Raw genomic sequence first — 8,743 nt, forward strand, 5'->3', positions numbered from 1 at the left:
CTCTTTCTTTTGGTTTGTTTCTGCTTTTTCAGTTTCTCCCATTGGTTCTAATTCTTTTTTACAAAATGACAAACACGAAAATATGTTTAATATGAATGTATATGTAGAGCCTATATCAAATTGCATGCCATCGTAGGGCATGGGAAGGGGAAGAAAATTTGGAACTCGAAATCTTATGGAAATGAATGTTGAAAACTAAAAATAAATAAATAAAAGCACTAGAAAGAATAGGAATAAATGAACCTTTCTTTTATATAAGAAATACTATCCATTTAAAATCAAGGACAAATCTGTGATAAAGAAAAGCTAGTATACTTTCCAGTAAGCTCAGACATAAAGTAAGGATGCCTATCATCACCACTACTCTTCAAAACAATACTACAAGTACTAGCTCTTACAAGAAGACAAAACAGATTAATCAAGGGAATAAAGATGAAGAAAGAAAAAAAGTTATTTTTTTTGCAAAGGAAATGATAATTTATTCAGAAAACACTAAAGCTAACTCAATAATTAAATGGAACAATAAAGGCTGCATAGTTGAAGGATATTAGATAAGTCCACATAAATCATCATTCTTCCTGTATATTACCCACAAATCCTAGTAGGACGAGCTAGGAAGGAAAAAGCTATTTAAGTACAGAAGTTATAAAATATTTGGGAGTCTAACTATCAAGACACATCCAGGAACTATATGAATCTAACTATAAAACACTCTTTGCAGAAATATACGGGCCTAAATAATTGAAGAAATGTGGATTGGACATGAGTAGGATGAGCCAATATGATAAAAATGGTAATACTACCTAAATTATTTTATTTATTCAGTGTCGTGCCAACCAAACTACCAAAGGATTATTTTAAAGGGCTAGAAAAAATAACAATGAACTTTATGTGGATGAATAAATACTCAGGACTCTTCAAAGAAGTAGAAACAAATAAAGGTGAGAAAGAAGGGGGTCTTTCAGTCCCAGATTTCAAAATATACTCTAAAGTGGTAATCATTAAAAACAATTTAGCAGTGGCTTAAACATAGATTCTATGTATTGATGCTATTGTACTGTGTTAAGTTGTGTCATGTTGTAAGAAATAGAACAGACTAGGTACACAGCATACAGAAGCAAACCAGCATGGTAGCACAGTATTCAAGAAATTCATATACTCTAATTATTCAGGGAACGATGCACTATGTTGTAAAAACTTGGGAAAACTAGAAAAGAGTTTGGCAGGAATTAGGTTTAGACCAGTACCTCACACCTTATACCAAGATAAGTTCCAAATGTATTCATGACTTCAACATAAAAGCTGACATTACAACCAAATTAAAGGAACAAGGAAGAAACTATCCTTTAGATTTACAAATAAGAGGTCATGACTAAACAAGTGATAGAGAAGAATGGAGATGTTAAAACAGGCCATTTTAATCATATAAAAGTTATAAGTTTTGCACAAATAAATTGAATGAAGTTAAACATAGAAAGAAAATATGTAAGTGGGGAAAAAAATCTTTATAGCAAGGTTATCTGGTAAAGGTCTCCTATCCAATGTATATAAAGAACTAATTCAAATTTGTAAGACTAGAAGCCATTTCTCAAAAGATAAATGGTCAAAGGATAAGAATGGGCAGCTTTCAAAGTGAAAAATCCAAGATATATAATCTATAATAATATATAATAAGATATATAATATAATCCACATAAAATGCCCTAAATAACTGATAATTAGAGAAGTATAAATTAAACTAACTTTTGGAATTCTACCTCATACCTAGTAGCCTGGCAAAGACGAGAAAGGATTTAAAACAAATGTTGGAGATGCTGTGGGAAATCAGTGCACTGTGGGAGAAAATATTAGTTGATGCAGCCATTCTGGAAAGCCATTGGAATATGTTCTCAAAGTTACTGAACTATGCATACCGTTTCATGTATCTATAACATTATTAGGGCTAAACCACAAAGAGATCAAAGGAGGAAAAATGACCTATGTGTAAAAAAATCATGCATATATACATATATACACATGTATGTATATTTTTATATATTATATATGCATGTGTATGCATAAGCATGTTTATACATGTGTGTGTGTGTATTCTTTCCATAGTAGCCCCAAACTTGAAACAAGGGGAGTATCTATCAATTCGGTTATGGTTAGACAAATGATTGTATATGAATGTAATGGAACATTACAATATAAGAAATTATGAAATAGACAATTTTAGAGGAACTGAGAAGATCCCTGAACTGATGCAGAGTCAAGTGAGCAGAACTAGTAGAACAATTTTAGAGGACAGCAACATTATAGAGAAAAGCAACTTGGAGAGACTTTAGAACTCTGATCAACATAATGACAGAAGACTAAAGACAAAACACAGCAATCACTCCTGCCAGAGAGATGATGAATTGAAAATGCATAAACTTATACTTTTAAATAGCCTATGTAGGGAAAAATTTGTTTTCCTGGACTACGCATATTTATTATGTGGGGTTTCTTGGTTTTTTTTAATTATCTAATGTATGTAAAGCAGTGGGAGAGATATTCAATACTTGTACACATACATATGTACATGCATATGTACATACATACATATATGTGTATATTTTAAAATCACACACCAAGTAAACAGAATTGAATAATTATACCTACACATCAATGGGCTAACCCATTAGGTTGGTTGTTAAGTTCATGTATCTGTTTAAATTTCATATAATACGACTTTTCTTATAGAATTCCTTCAAACTGATGTAGCATAATTGATAATAATAGTAATAATAATAGCTAACAAATGTATAGTGCTTACTATGTGCCAGACGTAGGTGAGGCAATCTGATGTGTGGGACAGACTGCTGGACTGATCATAGACTTATCCTCTCCAAGCTAAACATTCCCTTTCAACAAAGTGGCAGCCCCAAGGCAAGATGACTGCTAGAAGCCTTAATGTGAACAGATTAGAGAAGTTTTCTATTTGTAAACAGTGTGTTGCTAATTTGGAGGGAAAGCTAAGCCAACACATGGTTGGCAACAGTGAAGCAGAAAAGTAGTGGTCAGCTTTCAAAGATGGTGTACAGCACTGCATTTACTCATCTGGACTAGAAGACTTACAAAAATCAAGATTGGTTTGGCAAAAATGATGGGGAAATTCAGAAGCTGCTAAACAGAAAAAAAGGAACTCCACAGGGTTTGCTAGCAGTGTCTTCTCTCTAATAAGGTAGTGTTTAACTCCATCAAATGTAAAACACAGCTTTCTGTTGGTGCAAGATGGTGGTGCAGATCTCCAAGAGGAAATGTGTTGCTGATGGCATCTTCAAAGCCAAGCTGAATGAGTTTCTCACCAGGGAGCTGGCTGAGGATGGCTATTCTGGGGTAGAGGTTCGAGTTACTCCAACCAGGAAAGAAATCATCATTTTGGCCACCAGGACTCAGAATGTCCTTGGGGAGAAGGGTCCCCTAGATTCGTGAACTGACAGTGGTGGTTCAGAAGAGGTTTGGTTTCCCTGAAGGTAGTGTAGAGCTGTAAGCTTAGAAGGTGGCCACCAGAGGTCTCTGTGCTATTGCCCAGGCTGAGTTCCTGCATTACAAACTCTCTGGAGGTCTTGCTGTTCCTAGGGCCTGCTATGGTGTCCTCCACTTCATTATGGAGAGTGGAGCAAAGGGATGTGAGGTGGTGGTGTCTGGTAAGCTCAGAGGCCAGAGGGCCAAGTCCATGAAGTTTGTGGATGCCCTGATGATCCACAGTGGAGAGCCGGCGAACTACTACCTCGACACAGGTGTGTGTCATGTCCTCCTCAGAGAGGGTGTATTGGGAATTAAAGTCAAAATCATGTTGCCCTGGGACCCAAGTGGCAAGACTGGCTGCAGGAAGCCCCTGCCTGACCACGTGAAAATCGTAGAGCCCAAGCATGAGATTATTCCTACCACCCCCATCTCAGAGCAAAAGACTAGGAAGGCAGAGCAACCCGCTATGCCTCAGCTAGTGTCCATTGTGTAACAGGACTCTGTGACACCTCAAATGGTGTGGCCAAAGCTCTTCTGTAATATCTTTAATAAAATCTTTTTTAAAACAAACAAAAATACGTAAAGTACAAGCAAAGCTTACAGAGATATAGGATTCTTGGCTTAGTAAGAAGGCAGGCAAAATTCATTTTGATTCAGAGAGTAACAATTCAAAGAGGTTTTATGATGCCCTGAAGGATATCTGTGGGCCAAAGACCTATGGTGCACTTCAACTACTCAATGCAGATGGAGTTACATTGATCAATGATGAGGACATGATCCTGGAGAGATGGGTTAATCATTTCTACAGTGTTCTCAACAGACTATCCTCAACCAACTCTGAAGCCATTGACCGTATACTTCAAGTTGAAGCCAATACCTCTCTAGCCAAACTTCCAACTGAAAAAGAGGTCTTGAATTCCATTAGGCTCTTCTGATGTGGAAAAGTGACTCATGCTAATTCCATTCTAGCAGAGATTTACAAAGCAGGAGGGCTACTTCTTATACAAAAGCTGCCCAAAATCTCCCAGGTTACTTAGCAAGAGGTTATCCTTCAGGAGTTCAAAGATGCCTCCACTGTCCATCTCCATAAAGGAAAAAGACCTAGGTTGTTCTAAGACAATGCGGGGGAGGGGGGTCACATCGCTCTCTTAGTCATTACCAGCAAGAATATTGCTAGAGTCTTCCTTAATAGGCTAAACCTTCACCTGAAAGATGGTCACGTACCCAAGAGCCAGTGTGGCTTCAGAAAGGACCAAGGAACACTCAATATGTTGTTTGCTGCTCAACAAGTCCAGGAGAAATGCCAGGAGAGGAACAGAGGTCTGTACCTAACGTTCATTGATCTAACCAAAGCCTTTGATTCTGTCGGTCATGAGGGCTTGTGGAAGATCATGGCAAAATTTGGTTGCTCAGAGAAGGTCATCAGGATTCCCTACCAATTTCACAATGGCATGCTCACATGGGTTCTGGATAATGGATGATTTTAACTTTCCCAGGCATTGATGGAATGAAGCAGGGCTATGTGTTTGCTCCCATGGTCTTTAGCATGATGTTTTCAGCGATGTTGGCAGACGCCTTCAATTAGGACAGAAACAGCATCAAGGTCAGCCAGGGATGGCTAATTATCTAACATGAAAAGGCTGCAAACCCCAACTAAAGTGGAGGGACAGCTGATGCACAACTCTTTGTTTACAGATGATAATGCACTCTGAAACCTCTGAGCCTGAGATGCAACAGAGTATGGATTGATTCTCTGCCATCTGTGCTCATTTTGGCCTGATAACACCAAGAAAACCGAGGTTTCTTGAAACGCTGTGGATAAGTTCACTCAGCTTGGCAGCATACTTTCCAGGGATGTACACATAGATGGTGAAGTTGACACGTGCATTGCCAGAGCTAGCTCATTGTTTGGGAAGCTCCAAAGGAAAGTGTGGAAGAAGAGAGGTATTAAGCTGCCTCCCAGACCTGTAGTCACAAGAGCCATTGCGCTGACCTCATTGTTGTATGCCTGTGAAACCCTGGACAGTCTACCAGCACCATGCCAGGAACCTGAATGATTCCATTTGGATTGTCTTAGAAAGATTCTGAAGGCAAGAGAAGGTCCTGGACATCGAGTTCCTTCCTCCAGCCAAATTGCCAAGCATTCAAACTCTACTGCAGAGAGCATAACACTGATGTGCTGGTCACAACCTTCAAATGCCAAACATGTTTGCCTAAAAGAATATTTTATGGAGAATTTACACAAAGCAAGCACTCACACAGATGTCAGAAGATGTTATACAAGGACACTCTCAAGGTCTCTCTGAAGAATTTTGGAATGGATTGTGAGACATAGAAGACAGTGCCACAGGCCCATCCAGTATGACGTGCCCACATCAAAGATGGCGCTGTGCTCTGTGAGCAAAGCAGAATTGAAGCAGCTCAAAAGAAATGGGAGATGTGCAAACTTAGAGACATCTCTAGTACAAATGTTCACATGGACTATTTGTGCCCAACCTGCATTCCAAGTGCTTATTCATATGATCAGCCACAGTCAGATACACTGAACGTTGGCCCTTCCACAGTGATGCCATTTTTTAAAATTTAATTTAAATTTATTTATTTATTTAACATATTTGGTTTTCAGCATTGATTTTCACAACAGTTTGAATTACAAATTTTCTCCCCATTTCTACCCTCCCCCCCACTCCAAGATGGCATATATTCTGGTTGCCCTGTTCCCCAGTCAGCCCTCCCCTCTACCACCCCCCTCCCCTCTCATCCCCTTTTCCCTTCCTTTCTTGTAGGGCAAGATAAATGTCTACGCCCCATTGCCTATGTATCTTATTTTTTAGTTGCATGCCAAAAACTTTTTTTTTTGAACATCTGATTTTAAAACTTTGAGTTCTAAATTCTCTCCCCTCTTCCCTTCCCACCCACCCTCCCTAAGAAGTCGAGCAATTCAACCTAGGCCACACATGTATCATTATGTATAACCCTTCCATAATACTCATGTTGTGAAAGGCTAACTACATTTTGCTCCTTCCCAACCTATCCCGCTTTATTGAATTTTCTCCCTTGACCCTGTCCCCTTTCCAAAGTGTTTGTTTTGATTACCTCCACCCCCATCTGCCCTCCCCTCCATCATCCCCCCCCTTTTATTTTTTTTTATCTTCCTCCCTCTTCTTTCCTGTGGGGTAAGATACCCAACTGAGTATGTATGGTATTCCCCCTCAGGCCAAATCTGATGAGAGCAAGATTCACTCATTCCCCCCTCACCTGCCCTCTCCCCTCCTTCCACAGAACTGCTTCCTCTTGCCACCTTTATGCGAGATAATCCACCCCATTCTATCTCTCCCTATCTCCCTCTCTCAGTATGTTGCTCTCTCATCCCTTAATTTCTATTTCTTTTAGATATCTTCCCTTCATCTTCAACTCACCCTGTGTCTGCTCTCTCTCTTTTACATATATATATACATACATATATATATATAAACACATATATATATATACACATACATACACATACATACATATACACATAGATATATACATACATACACATTCACTTATATATATACATAAACATATATATATATATATATATATATATATATATATATATATGTGCATATTCCCTTCAACTACCCTAATACTGAGGTCTCATGAATCATACACATCATCTTTCCATGTAGGAATGTAAACAAAACAGTTCAATTTTAGTAAGTCCCTTGCAATTTCTGTTTCTTGATTACCTTTTCATGCTTCTCTTGATTCTTGTGTTTGAAAGTCAAATTTTCTATTCAGTTCTGGTCTTTTCACTGAGAAAGCTTGAAAGTCCTCTATTTTATTGAAACTCCATATTTTGCCTTGGAACATGATACTCAGTTTTGCTGGGTAGGTGATTCTAGGTTTTAATCCTAGTTCCATTGACCTCCGGAATACCGCATTCCAAGCCCTTCGATCTCTTAATGTAGAAGCTGCCAGATCTTGGGTTATTCTGATTGGTTTCCACAATACTCAAATTGTTTCTTTCTGGCTGCTTGAAGTATTTTCTCCTTGATCTGGGAACTCTGGAATTTGGCGACAATATTCCTAGGAGATTTCTTTTTGGGATCTATTTGAGGAGGCGATCTGTGGATTCTTTCAATTTCTATTTTGCCCTGTGGCTCTAGAATATCAGGGCAGTTCTCCTTGATAATTTCTTGAAAGATGGTATCTAGGCTCTTTTTTTGATCATGGCTTTCAGGTAGTCCAATAATTTTTAAGTTATCTCTCCTGGATCTATTTTCCAGGTCAGTGGTTTTTCCAAGGAGATATTTCACATTGTCTTCCATTTTTTCATTCCTTTGGTTCTGTTTTATAATATCCTGATTTCTCATAAAGTCACTAGCTTCCACTTGCTCCAATCTAATTTTTAAAGTCGTATTTTCTTCAGTGGTCTTTTGGACCTCCTTTTCCATTTGGCTAATTCTGCCTTTCAAGGCATTCTTCTCCTCATTGGCTTTTTGGAGCTCTTTTGCCATTTGAGTTAGTCTGTTTTTTAAGGTGTTGTTTTCTTCAGTGTATTTTTCAGTATTTTTTTGGGTCTCCTTTAGCAAGTCATTGACTTGTTTTTCATGGTTTTCTCGCATCCTTCTCATTTCTCTTCCCAATTTTTCCTCTACTTCTCTAACTTGCCTTTCCAAATCCTTTTTGAGTTCTTCTATGGCCTGGGGCCAGTTCATGTTTTTCTTGGAGGCTTTTGTTGTAGGCTCTATGACTTTGTTGTCTTCTTTGTCACCAAAGAAAGAATGCAAAGTCTGAGACTGAATCTGGGCGCATTTTCGCTGCCTGGCCATATTCCCAACCAACTAACTTGACCCTTGAGTTTTTCAGTGGGGTATGACTGCTTGTAGACTAACGAGTTCTATGTTCCATGTTTGGGGGGGAGGTGCCAGCTCTGCCACACCAGCACTGCTCCTTCCCCAACCCCCAACCCAGACTGGGCTTAGATCTTCGGCAGGCTGTGAACTCCTGCTCTGATCCGCCACTTAATTCCTCCCACCAGGTGGGCCTGAAGCCGGAAGTAACAACAGCTGTAGCTGCCCCACCTCCGCTGCCCCTGGGGCTGGAAGCCGAACCGCGAACTCCTTCCACTCCCGCAGCTTTTCCCACTAACCTTCTCTGCAGGCTTTGGTGTTTGTGGGTTGAGGGGGTCTGGTAACTGCCGCAGCTCACATATTCAGGGCACTAGGGGCCCCATCCGCCCGACTCCAAGTTTGGTTGTTCC

The 8,743-nt window shown here is 39.4% G+C and overlaps 1 pseudogene; it reads left to right on the forward strand.

The window, feature by feature from the left end:
* The first annotated feature begins 3,255 nt into the window (after nucleotides 1-3,255).
* LOC118831114 lies at nucleotides 3,256-3,985 on the forward strand (annotated as a pseudogene).
* Nucleotides 3,986-8,743: the final 4,758 nt, after the last annotated feature.

This window comes from Trichosurus vulpecula, chromosome 9 (genome assembly GCF_011100635.1).
Source record: "Trichosurus vulpecula isolate mTriVul1 chromosome 9, mTriVul1.pri, whole genome shotgun sequence".
NCBI lineage: Eukaryota > Metazoa > Chordata > Mammalia > Diprotodontia > Phalangeridae > Trichosurus > Trichosurus vulpecula.